Source organism: Elephantulus edwardii, unplaced genomic scaffold (genome assembly GCF_000299155.1).
Source record: "Elephantulus edwardii isolate Elephantulus edwardi_28Jun2011 unplaced genomic scaffold, EleEdw1.0 scaffold00028, whole genome shotgun sequence".
Lineage (NCBI taxonomy): Eukaryota > Metazoa > Chordata > Mammalia > Macroscelidea > Macroscelididae > Elephantulus > Elephantulus edwardii.
Genome location: NW_006399778.1, coordinates 18,637,222 through 18,649,596, shown reverse-complemented (window position 1 = coordinate 18,649,596; position 12,375 = coordinate 18,637,222).

The window sequence follows — 12,375 nt, the reverse complement described above, 5'->3', positions numbered from 1 at the left end:
CTTGGGACATGTGGCTAGGAAGGACCGATCCATGGAGAAGGACATCATGGTAACTGGGGCAATGGGACTACATGTGTCAGAGTCAGTGAGACTAGTTCAGGGCAGGGCAGGGTTCAGAGCTATTGTACATACTGGGTCTCTGTGAGTCACAGGCAACTTGACAGCACATAACAACAGCTCACAGCCAACATATTCTAGGGGAGGAAAGGGATTCTCTGAGACCAACAGGATAGACCTCTCTAGGGGTCCATTTGGAGTGTGCCGGTATTTTCCCTACCTGGACACTGTCAACTGCAAGTCTGCTGCAAATTGCTGCATGAAGCCCGTGTAGGGGTCTCTCTTCCCATCATAAACATTCTGCTAGCCTCCCTGTACCCCCATAGTTCATATCTCTGAAACCAACAGGACAGACATCCTGGGGACTCAGGTGTGTCAGTGTTTTGGACTATTGACTGAAGCCACTGTATGCTAAGAAGTAGACATCTTTAATGGAGGCTTCACCCACAGCTAACGTGCTATAAGGAAGACTGAGAGCAGTGAGGTAGGCCTCTCTGGAGGTCTGTGTGGAGCATGGCAGCCTCTTCTCAGATTTCTGAGTGATGGGACCCACTGACGGACGGACAGACTGACTAAAACATGTTCTCTTCTGTGTTTGGGGAAAATTGAAAGTTGAAAAATGGGATCTGGACATTTCAGAATCCCGTTAATGCAGGAGAAAAGGCTGTCACAGAGCAGGGGTGCAAACAAACAGTAAAGAAAAGCGAAAGGCTCTGATCACCTAAGAGTTTCTTGTAGAAAGCTTGTTGTTAAGTGCCATTGAGTTGGCTCAAACTTATAGTCACCCTATAATAACAGAACAAAACTGCCCAGCCCACACAGTTACTACTGTGCTTAAGGTCATTGTTGCAATCACTGTACAAGGTCAAATACTGAGAAAGACTGAGAGCATGAATACTTTAAAAAAATTCCAATATTCCTGCAAGAGCAAGATCAAAATGAAGATCTGAAAGAGATGTTGCAAAGGAGAGGGTCTTATTAACAGATTGAATCAGGTAGGGAAAGAACTCCACTACTTCATGCCTTTACCTCCTGCATTTCAGGTCACCAATTTCTAAATTGCCTGCCCCTACCAAGGTAGTATTCTGAGGAGACGAGCATATTCCTTTCTGAAGACTCATCTGATCCAGAAGTCTAACAAGCCCCAGCCACAAACTTGGGGAACCACACATCTTGCATTTCATACCAGGCAGCTCCTGCAGTTTCAGCCTCAGCTCCTAGATGGGCTGCATCCCTGCACATCAGACCAGCAACCCTTCTTTCCTCCCCATTGGCTGTGTGTTAGGTGTGGCAGTGGAGCGTGCTCACGTGCAGCCCATCTCCTCATTACCACACTCTCCTCCTTCCACTTAGCATGTGGACTCAAATGGTCACCAGGAGCAGGCATATCACGCTGTTTACTCACCAGTGGAATTTAAAAAAAAAATCCAGCTGTAAGCCAAGAGACCAAACAAATCTGGCTTGAATGAAGTGAAGCCAGAGTGCTTTAGAGACAAGGATGGAGAGACTTCATCCCACTTACTTTGGGCATATTCAGGGGGAACCTGTCCTGAAGAGAAACATCTTGCTCGGAAAGCTAGAGGGTCAGCTAAAAAGAGGAAGACCCTCAGTGAGACAGTTGACAGCAGTGACTACCGCAGTGGGCTTGGGCATAATGGAGATAGTAAGATGGCACAGGATAGGGCAAAGGTCGGATCTGGTGTTCACAGGGTCGCCGTGAGTCTTAGTCAGATGCACCTAAAATGCAAGGATACATGTAGGATGGAAATAGTAACCAAAGCAGCTTGGGATAGGAATTTCATTATCAGACGAAATAGACTTTAAGACAAAATATGTCAGGAAGGATAAAGATGGACATTATACAGCAATAAAAGGGTCAGTGAATCAAGATTTAACAATCATAAATATGCATGTCCTCAACATCAAGGCACTGAACAAATATAAGGCAAGCCCTAATAGAATTAAAGGGAGCAATAAATAGTACTGCAATTCTAGTTAGAGTCTGCAGTGCACCACTTTCAATGTTGAACAGACTATCGAGAAAGATTAGCAAGGAAACAGAGAAGCTGAATGGCGCTATAAACTAGACAGACTTAACAGACATATATAGAGCACTCCACCCCAAAACAGCACAACATACATTCAACTCCAGTGCACTTGGGGTTACATTTTAAGTTACAAACCAAGTTTTAATAAACTTAAAATGATTAAAATATTGCAAAGTATTTTCTCAGACAACAGCAGATTGAAGCTGGAAATCAATAGCAAACTAACAAAAAAGCATGGAAAATATGCAATCATGAAAATGAAATTAACAGTTGGTCAAGGAAGAAATCAGGAAGCGAAAATTTTTAAGAGTGCAATGAAAGTACAGCATGCCAAAACTTGTGTGATGCAATGAGAAAGAAAGAACTCAGATTGACACCCTAACTCAGTAACAACTCCAGGAGCTAGAAAGAGAAGAGAAAATTAACCAGAAGAAAGCAAAAAACAAAGATCATAGCAGAAATAAATCTATACAAAAACAATAAAATCTAGAAATTAGTTCTTTGAAAAAATTGACAGACTTCAAGCTAGACTGACAGAAAAGATACAAGTTACCAAAGTAAAAAATGAAAGGGGAGATGTTACTGACCCAATAGAAATAAAGATAAAATAGTGACCATATAGCATATTATGGACAATTGTATGGCAGCAAATTGGATAGCCCAGATACCATTATACTCCTATGTTCTTGTTCATTGCCATCCAGTAGACTGACTCATAGTAGCCCTATGAACCAAAGATTGAAACCTTGCTCTTTCTTGCACGCACCAACCACACAATCTCTACTTAGGTCAAGCTCATTGTTGTGCAGTCCCTTGTCAGTCCATCTCCTTGAGGATCGTCTTCTATTTCTTGACCCTCTGCTTGCTCCCTAACATGATTTCTTCAGAAATTGACCCTTCCTGACAACATGCCCACAGTAGGTGAGATGAAGTTTCACCATCCTTGCTGCTAAGGAGTACTCTGGTTGTGCTTCCTCGAAGACAGATTTGTTTGCTCTATTGGCAGACTGTGGGAAATTCAATATTCTTCACCAAAACCACAATTAAAAAACGTCAGTTCTTCTTTGGTCTTTCTTATTCACTGTCCAACCTTGGGATGCAAAAAAAAAAGAAAATGCTGTGGCTTAGGTCAGATGCACCTTAATCTTTAAGTTGACATCCTTGCTCTTTAAAACTTTGGAGAGTTCCTTGACAACAGATTTTCCCAATGCGACATGTCTTTTGATTTCCTAATTGCCACTGCTACTGTGGGTGCTGATGGTGGTTTCAAGCAAAATGAAATCATTGACAGCTTTAATCTTTTCTACTCTATCATGAGGGTGCTTATTGGCTCACTAGGATTGCTAAGATTAAAACAAAACAAATATTGGACATAGAGAAATTCGAACCCTTATCCATGGCTGTTGGAAATGTAAAATGAGTTAGCCTTTGTGGGGAAACGAGAGTGGTGGTTCATCAAAACCCTAAAAATAAAACTGCTGTCCTCAGCCACTGCCATCAAGTTGGTTTTGACTCATCATGATCATCACAGGACAACGTGGAACTGTTCCGTCGGGCTCCTAGGCTGTAAATCTTCACGGAAGCAGACGGCCTCATCTTCTGAAGAACAGCTGGTAGATTCGAACCAACAGCTTTTGCTTAGCAGCTTGATAGTCCACTCTGCCAACATGGATGCTGATTGTGGCTTCAAGTAAAATGAAATCATTAGCAGCTTCTTTTATCCCTCAATCATGCTGTTGCCTGTTGGCCTGTTGGTGAGGGTTTTGTTTTCCTGGTTAAGACTTTTATGAAAGAATCATCCATTTTTAAAAATTTTTTTTCTTTTATTATTTTGTGTATGTGTACTGTTGAATTGGATCCAACTGGTACAGAAGGAGATTTCCCCTCCATCTCCAGCGTAGCATCTGGTAGATTTGAACTGTGTACCTTAGGGACTGCAGCACAGTTTCTTGACACTAGGCCACCAGAACTCCCTATAATCTATTTTTTTAAATAAATTTTCTTTTTATACTGGTTTGCTTACAAAGTTTGTATACATTGTTTTCACACTGGATCTTTCCCATTTCCTTTACCCACCCCTCCCTCTACCCATCAAATTATGCAACCCTATAATTAGCCCCCTGCCCATCCTCACACCTCTGCTCCTGCTTCCCCCCCCCTTGGATCCTCATACATATTTTACTAATTATCTTCCTATTTATACAATAATGGTCTTATGCAGTATTTGTCCTGATGGGACTGAGTTAGTTCACTTAGCATAATGCTCTCTAGCAGCATTAATGACATTGACAGTATTTACAACCTTCACCACTGTCAGTTTCCAAATACTTTTTCATTGCCTCAAACAGGAACTCTGTATCCAGGAAGCAGTAACTCCACATTGCTTCGTATGCCCAGTCTCTGTTAGCCTCTAATCTGCTCTCTGTCTCCATGATTTGCCTATTCTAGATATATCACATAAGTAGACTTCTGTTTGCCCCTTTTTATCTGTACTATTTCACAGAGGAGCTCCGGTGGCAAAGCCCATAGTGAGTTCCACAGCTAACCTAGAGCTTCTGATCCACCAGCAGCCGAGCTCCTCGGGAGAAAGATGAGTGATCTGATTGTGACTTACAGCCTTGGGAGCCCTGACAGGGTCACTGTGAGTCGAAACTGACTTGATGGCAGTGAGGCAGGTTTTTTCCATTTGTTTCACGTTGCATGTTTTCAAGGTACATCCATGTTATAGCATGGTTTTATGGCTGAATAATATCCCATTGCATGGATATATGACGTTTTGTTTGTTCATTTATCTGTTGATGGAATCGTGGATTATTTCTACCTTTTAGTTGTGAATAATGCTGTTATGAACTTTGGTGTACAAGTGTCTGTCTTCCTTCAATTCTTTTATTTTTTTTAAATTTCTTTTTGTTTTTGTTTTTTTGTTTTGTTTTGTTTTAGAAGCAGATTCCAGGATCTAGAAATAATTTAATATGTATTTCTAAAAGAAAGGAAGTCTTTGTCCTATAGCCTTGCCACTACCATCATGCCTTAAGAAAATTAATAGTAATTTTCCTTGATATTAGGAGTGGCATCCACTTCGGAAATAGCTTACCTCTGGAAACCCTATGAACCTGGAGAGAGGATGAGATACACCCAAGCCTTGAGGACTCTCCTTCATAGGGTCACTATGAGTCGCCTGCGACTCGACAGCACTTAACAACACCACTTTCAAATACTAAGTTTTCAAAGTTTTGATTTCTCCATAAATGTTATTTTTTTAAAAAAAATTCCTTATTTGAATCAAGATCCCAGTAAGTTCCTGCTTCCTTTGACACACTCTTATTAGGCTTTTAACTCTACCCCCTTCACCAGAATTGCTTTCCAGCGTCCCTGGCATCCTAAGGGCCGACAAGTTTAGCCTGAACCTGGTAAGTGATCATTTCCTGTAAAAGCTTTCTCCCTTGGCTTTCAGAGCACACACTGTCCTGAATTTCCACTCACTTTACTGTCTGTACTTACTCTCTCTAAAGCAAAGGTTCTCAGCCCTGGCTGTATGTTAGAATTACTAGGGAAGCATTAAAAAAAGAAATAAATAAATAAAATTCTGATTCCTGAGCCCTACTTCTGTCATTTCTTGTTTAGTTGGCTTGAGAAAGGGCCTGATGATTGTTATTTTTCTCACATTCCCCAGGCGGTTATATTGTACAGCTTGGAGAAGGACAACATTGGCATTCAATACAGCTATACATTGTTTAACGTTAGGATGTAATGCAAAATAGGACGTTATGTGATGTGGGTGTTAGTCAAACATCATATTAAAACCTTTGGGGAGCTAATTTCTGGTCATGTTTTTCGCCGCTGCTGCTGCTGCTTCGTCTGCTCAAACTTACGGTAGTTGTTGTTTGGTACTATCAAGTCACCTGTGACTCATACTGAACCGTGAACAACAGGTCAAAACCTTGCTCTCTCGCACCATCCTCACAATCTCCACTGGACTTAAGTCTATTATTGCTTCACTGTGTCATTCCATCTGGTTGAGGGTCTTCCTCTCTTTACCTGACCCTCAACTTTTACCAGCATGATGTCTTTTTCCTGGGACTGCCCCTCCTGACAACATGCCCAAAGTATGTGAGATGAAGCCTCACCATCATTGCCTTTAAGGAGCACCCTGGTTGCACGTGTGAGGGTTTAGGATAATGAGGTACTTGGATGGGAGTAAACCAGCAGGAAAAACACCTCTTGGGTCCATCCTCAGGGAAGGAGGGGGCCATGATTGGATCATGCCCATGTGGTGAGGTCCAATAAAGGTTCTGGACGTGACAGCTCAGTAGGCTTCCAGGCTGGTGATGGGCAGCAGTACGTATGGATGGGTGGTTGTTAGGTGTCCTTGAATCAGTTCTGTCAAATTGGTGGATGGTGGATTTCTTTCTGGAACGTGGAAACGCCATGTTGGGAACCCTCCCACACTTCGTTCTGTGTATCTTCATTTGTATCCTTGTTGCTATACTAAGACTGCAATTGTAAATATAGTGCTTTCTGTAAGTTCTATGAATAACAAATTATCAAACTGAGGGGTTGTGGGAACCAGCAGGTCAAAAGTGAGTGAAGCCCTGGGGACTCCTGAGCATATTGCTGGCATCTTGAGAGTGGGTAGAGGAACTCCTGAATTTGTAGAAGTTGCAGATGTTACCAGGCCTCCCATCCTTGCGACTGGCACCTTGAAGTCTGGGACACAGTTCTGTGTCCTTGAACTTGGAGGCCTTCTTTAACCCCAGGTGGCTAGGATCAGGAAGAAGTATGGCCTGTGCACTTGAATTGCAACTGAATTGGGTTGCTCTGAATAAAAAACAAATCCTTCATTTCAGTTGTTGGTGGTATTAAGTGCCATAGCGACACTAAACAGCAGATATGAACCTTGCCTTGTCCTGTGCCATCCTCATAATTTCTGATATACTTGAGCCTATTGCTGTGGTCAATGTATGTTAAGCCATCCTGTTGAGGCTCTTCCTCTCTTTCGCTGACCCTCTGCCTTTTCAAGCACATGTCTTTTACCAAGGCCTGGAACCTCCTTACAATATACCCAAAGAATGTGAAGCGAAGTTTCAGCATCCTTGCCTCTAACAAGCACCCAGGTTACTTTCTCCAAGACATGTTTGTTCTTTTGACAGTCCATAGAATATTCAGTACTCATCTTCAACACCACAACTGATAGGCATTAATTCTTCTATCATCTTTATTCTTTGTCCAAATTTCAGATACATGGCAAGTAATTGGGAAGATCATAGATTAGATCAAGTGCACCTTAGTCTTTGAACTGATATTTTTGGTCCTTAGAACTTTGGGGCGATCCTTAATTGCAGATTTTCTCAATGCGATACATCTTTTTGTTTCTTGACTACTGGTACCAAAGGTGTTAATTGTGGATCTAAGTTGAGATGAAATCATTGACAACTTCAGTTCTTTTCCTATCTGTCATGATGTTGCTTGCCTATTGGCCCAGTGATGAGGCTTCTTGTTTTCTTAATATTGAGATGTAATCCATATTGAAGACTGTAGTCTTTGATTTTTCAGTGGCAAGCACTTCAAGTTTTCGAGCAAGGATGTGGTATCTTCATAACAGAGGTTCTTGATGAGTCTTCCTCCAATCCAGATGCTACCTTCTTCTTCATAAAGTCCAGCTTCCCAGATTATTTATTCAGCATATAGACTGAATAGATATGGAGAAAGGATACAGCCTTGACACATACCTGTCCTGAATTTAAACTGTGAAGTGTTCCCTTGCTCTGTTCAGAAAACAGCCTCTTGGTCTAGGGATAGGTTTTGCATGAGCAGAATTAAGTATTCTAGGATTCCTATTCATCTCTATTTTAGCCATAATCTGTTGTGATCCACACAATCAAATACCTTTGCACAAATAGACATCCTTTCTGGCATTCCTGCTTTCTTCTAAGATCCATTTGACGTTAGCAATGGTATCTCTGGTGCCAGGGCCTCTTCTAAATCTGGCTTGAACTTCTGACAGTTCTCTGTTGATGTACTGTTCTAGCTGTCTGGGGTTTTTAAGATAATCTTTAGCAAGATTTTACTTGCATATAATACTAATGATATTGTTCAACAATTTCCACAGTCTGTTGGATCACATTTTTTGGATCAACTTTTACAGATTGCTGTGTGCCCTTAAATAAGAACCAATTCATACCTGACCCACCCCCTAACCCCAAGTGGGTTTTCAGAGAAAGTAAATCACACTGAAGGAGATTGCCCATCTTTCTCCCTTAGAGCAGCTTGTGGATTTGAACTGCATACTTTAGGGATTGCACCATAGCTTCTTATCAGTAGGCCACCAGAGTTCACTTTTTTCATGTTAGAGAAGTAGAATTTATTCCAGGTTGAATTTATTGATCATACACATGGCCAGAAAAGAACTCTGCTTTCTGCTACTCATTATCTGGTCCCCTCTCTTAGTAGTTTCGTTCTCATCTCAAGAAATAACACTACCATTTAATGGCACAAAGGCCTTTAGCACCCTAGCAACAATAACAGAGTTTAACAGGGCAGTAAGCAACAAATGCTGGCAAGGTTGTGAACATTGGAACTCTTATTGGGAATGTAGTACAACCACTATGAAATGCAGTCTGGTGCTGTCTCAAAAAGTTGGAAATAGAAAGCCATTAACCCAGTAATTCCACTACTGGGAATATACCCTAAAGAAAACAGAACCAAAGTGCAATAATGAATTAATGGAAATCCAAAGTCTCTGTAAATTTTCATTAAAATTAATAATAAAAAAAGAAAACAGAACCATGTCTCAGACAAAAGTTTGCACATTCATACTTATTCTTTATTGCTGCACTATTCACAACAGCAAAGAGATGGAATCAACCTGTCTACCTACCAATAAATGAATGGATAAAAAAACTGGTACATTCACACAATGGAATATTACACAGCATTGAAAAACAGTGAACTCATAAAACATTATACAGCATTGGTGAGCCTGGAAGACATTATACAGATTGAAAGATCTCAGTCACCAAAGGATAAATACTGCATAACACCACTGTTATAAAATAGGACTGACATTTGGGAAGAGAATAGGAAAAGACTGGCTAGATAATGAACACTACATTTGAAGATATGAGGGGAAGAACTGTCTGAAAGGAATGTATGATTAGGCTTTACATGTATGACAATAATATGGGGAGGAAACGGTACTGTAAAATAGACTGGGAAGGGAGAGGGAGGAAAATGTGCAACGATGAATGAACAAAAACCCAACCTTTCTGTATATTTTCATTAAAAAATTATAAAGTGATATTATTATAATGTTGAGTTGGATCCACTCTGGTAGGTTTTCGGAGGCAGTTTGTAGCATGAAAGGAGATTGTCCATCTTTCTCCCATAGAGCAGCTGGTGGATTTGAACCACATGGCTTCAGAACTGTAATGCAGCTTCTTGCCACTTGGCCACCAGAGCTCCCTCCAGAATGATTAGAAGTGAAAAAATCCAAACAAAACCCTTAGAACCATCCTTTAGCCTCTCTTTCTTTCATACTACAACCAAGCCAGTAAATCATTGGGCACTATTTTTATATTGTGTCCTGTATCTGACCCACCAGTTCTGAAATGACTGCCTTTTCCCAAAATCACGTGGTAGAAAGGAAGCACTTAGAACTACTTGTTAGTCTGATCAGGAGGAAGACCTTCTTCTCAGAGGTGAGGAATGCATCTCCTGGATTGCAGTTTTTAATCTAATATTAATGCTCCTTCACTATTGGGAAGGTAATGATGTGGAACAGAGGCTGGAAAGAATAGGTAAGCTTCCTCCTAAAAGAAGACACCCTGGATTTTCTCCTAGGTCTGCCTTCCAAGAAGCCAAGCTGCAGGCCACTGAGACCTCATAACAATGTGAGTTTTTATTTCTTATGATTGAGAAAAGGGGAAGATAGCATTTATTCTTCTTGAGTTCTAAAATCATATTAGAAAGGGACTTGAGCAGGGTACAGATAGCGTTTTATATCACACTGTACATTCAGGGATGTTGAGTCTCATTTTAATGAAAAGACCTTTATTTAAAATCTCACTCTGTTACACATTACAGGTGACCCTGCAGGACAATATGCTGAGTGAAATATCTCAGTCACAAAAGGACAAATACTGTGCACCACCACTGTTATAAAACAGGGTTGACATGGGACTGGAGAGAATCTAAGAAAAAAGGGGATATATAATGAACACTGCATTGGAACAAATGAAGGAAAGAACTGTTTAAAAGGAATATAATATGATTAGGCATTATCTGTATGACAGAAGTCCAAAATAAGAGGTACATAGCAAAGTGGACTGGGAGAGGGGGAAAAGGGAGGAAATTCTGCAACAATTAAAGAATTTTTTTTTTTCAGTCAACTGGGGAGGTAGGGAGGAAAATGTGCAATATTGAATAAATGAAAACCCAACTTTTCTGTAAACTTCCGTTGAAGTCACAATGAAAAAATAAAAACCTCTGCCCCTTCCTAGTTATGTGACTGACTTGCTGGTGTTGCTATAGTGATCACATAGGTATGAGACATGCATCGTCCTTATCACCACCATAGCTGCTAGCATTCAGTGTTTACAAGTTGCCAGGTACTGACTCTTCATAGCATCCTCCAGGATGGTGCTGTTACTAAGCCCATTTTACATGTGAAGAAGTAACTTTAGTAACTTTTTTAGAGAAGTAACTTGCCTAAAGTCTCACAGTGAGTCAGTGTCAGAGTCAGCACTCAAATCCCATTGTCTGACTCCACAGCTCACACTTTCTGTCCTCCTGGCACATACAGAACAAGCACACGATAAATAAGGGCTATAATAATCCTAACTGGTATTAGCTCCATCAGCAAGTATTGGACGTAACCAAAGAATAATTTAGCATAAAATATGATAATGGTGCTGCTAGGCTGAGTTATAGTCATTTTACTCATTCTATTCGTTTTGTTATTTCTTCCAGTAGTCCTCATTTCTTCCATGTTGGCTTTCTTCCCACTCTGCCCAAATCCATTCTTCCAGGCCCTGCAAAATTTGCTAGTGTGGTAAATAGTTACCTGGCTACTGTCTCACCATGGCTCTGGGAGTGTACATCTGCCACTGACTTATTTTCTTGTCGTGTTTACTGGCCAGCTTCCAAAATATGAGCTCAGGAGCTCTTGCTGCTGACATAGCTTGTACAGTTCCTCTATTGGTGATTCAAACATTCTCATCTTTTTGTTATTCCTCTCAAGAAGTGTGCTGGTTTATAACATTTATACAGGATCTCCTTGCCCCCTAAGACGATGGCAGAATCTGTCAGTGTACTGTAAAAGAACAGGCTTTGAAACCACCTCCCAGTGAACTATTGAAGCAGATTGCTAGTTATTAAGAGGAAGCAGAGTATATCATTTTCTCTTCATTCACCCAAACTTCTGTAAAGCCAAGTGCTGTGCCATCAGTTTGACCAAGAACATGGCTCATTACTGTTAATCACATCAGCTAATATTGACTTTGATTCATTGTCTATATTGAGACTCCCCCCCTCTTTATATTGAGACTATTTTGCATCTTTTTACATTATTTTATCGACTACTAAGCACTGTCCAGCAGAATTTTCTGCAATTATGCAAATACTCTACATCTACACTGTTAAGCACTGCCATCCTTACCTCTAAGGAGCACCCTGGTTGCACTTTCTTCGAGACATGTTTCTTTGATTTTGGGGGAGTTTTTTTGGCAGTCCGTGGGATATTCAGTACTCTTCACCAACACCACAGTTCAAAGGCATTGATTCATCTTCTGTCATTCTTCTTCATCATCCAACTCTTAGATGCATAGCAAACCGTTGAAAAGACCATGGCTTAAATCAGGCACACTTTAGTCTTTTAAATTAACACCATTGCTCCTTCACATTTTGGAGAGGTCCTTGACAGCAGGCTTTTCTAATGTGATACATCTTTTTGTTTCTTGACTGCCAGTACCAAGGATGTTGATTGTGGATCCAAGTAAGAGAAATTGTTGACAACTTCAGTCTTTTCTACATCTATCCTGATGTTGCTTATTGGCTCAGGGGTGAGGATTTTTGTCTTCTTGCTACGGAGATGTAACCCTTCTTGAAGGCAATATGTAGTCTTTGATCTTTTTTTTTGTCTTTGATCTTTTGCAGCAAGCATTTCAAGTTCTCATCGCTTTCAATAAGCAAAATTATCTCATCTACATAATGGAGGCTGCTGAGTCTTCCTTTGATACTAATGCGACATTCTATTTCATAATGCTCAGCTTCT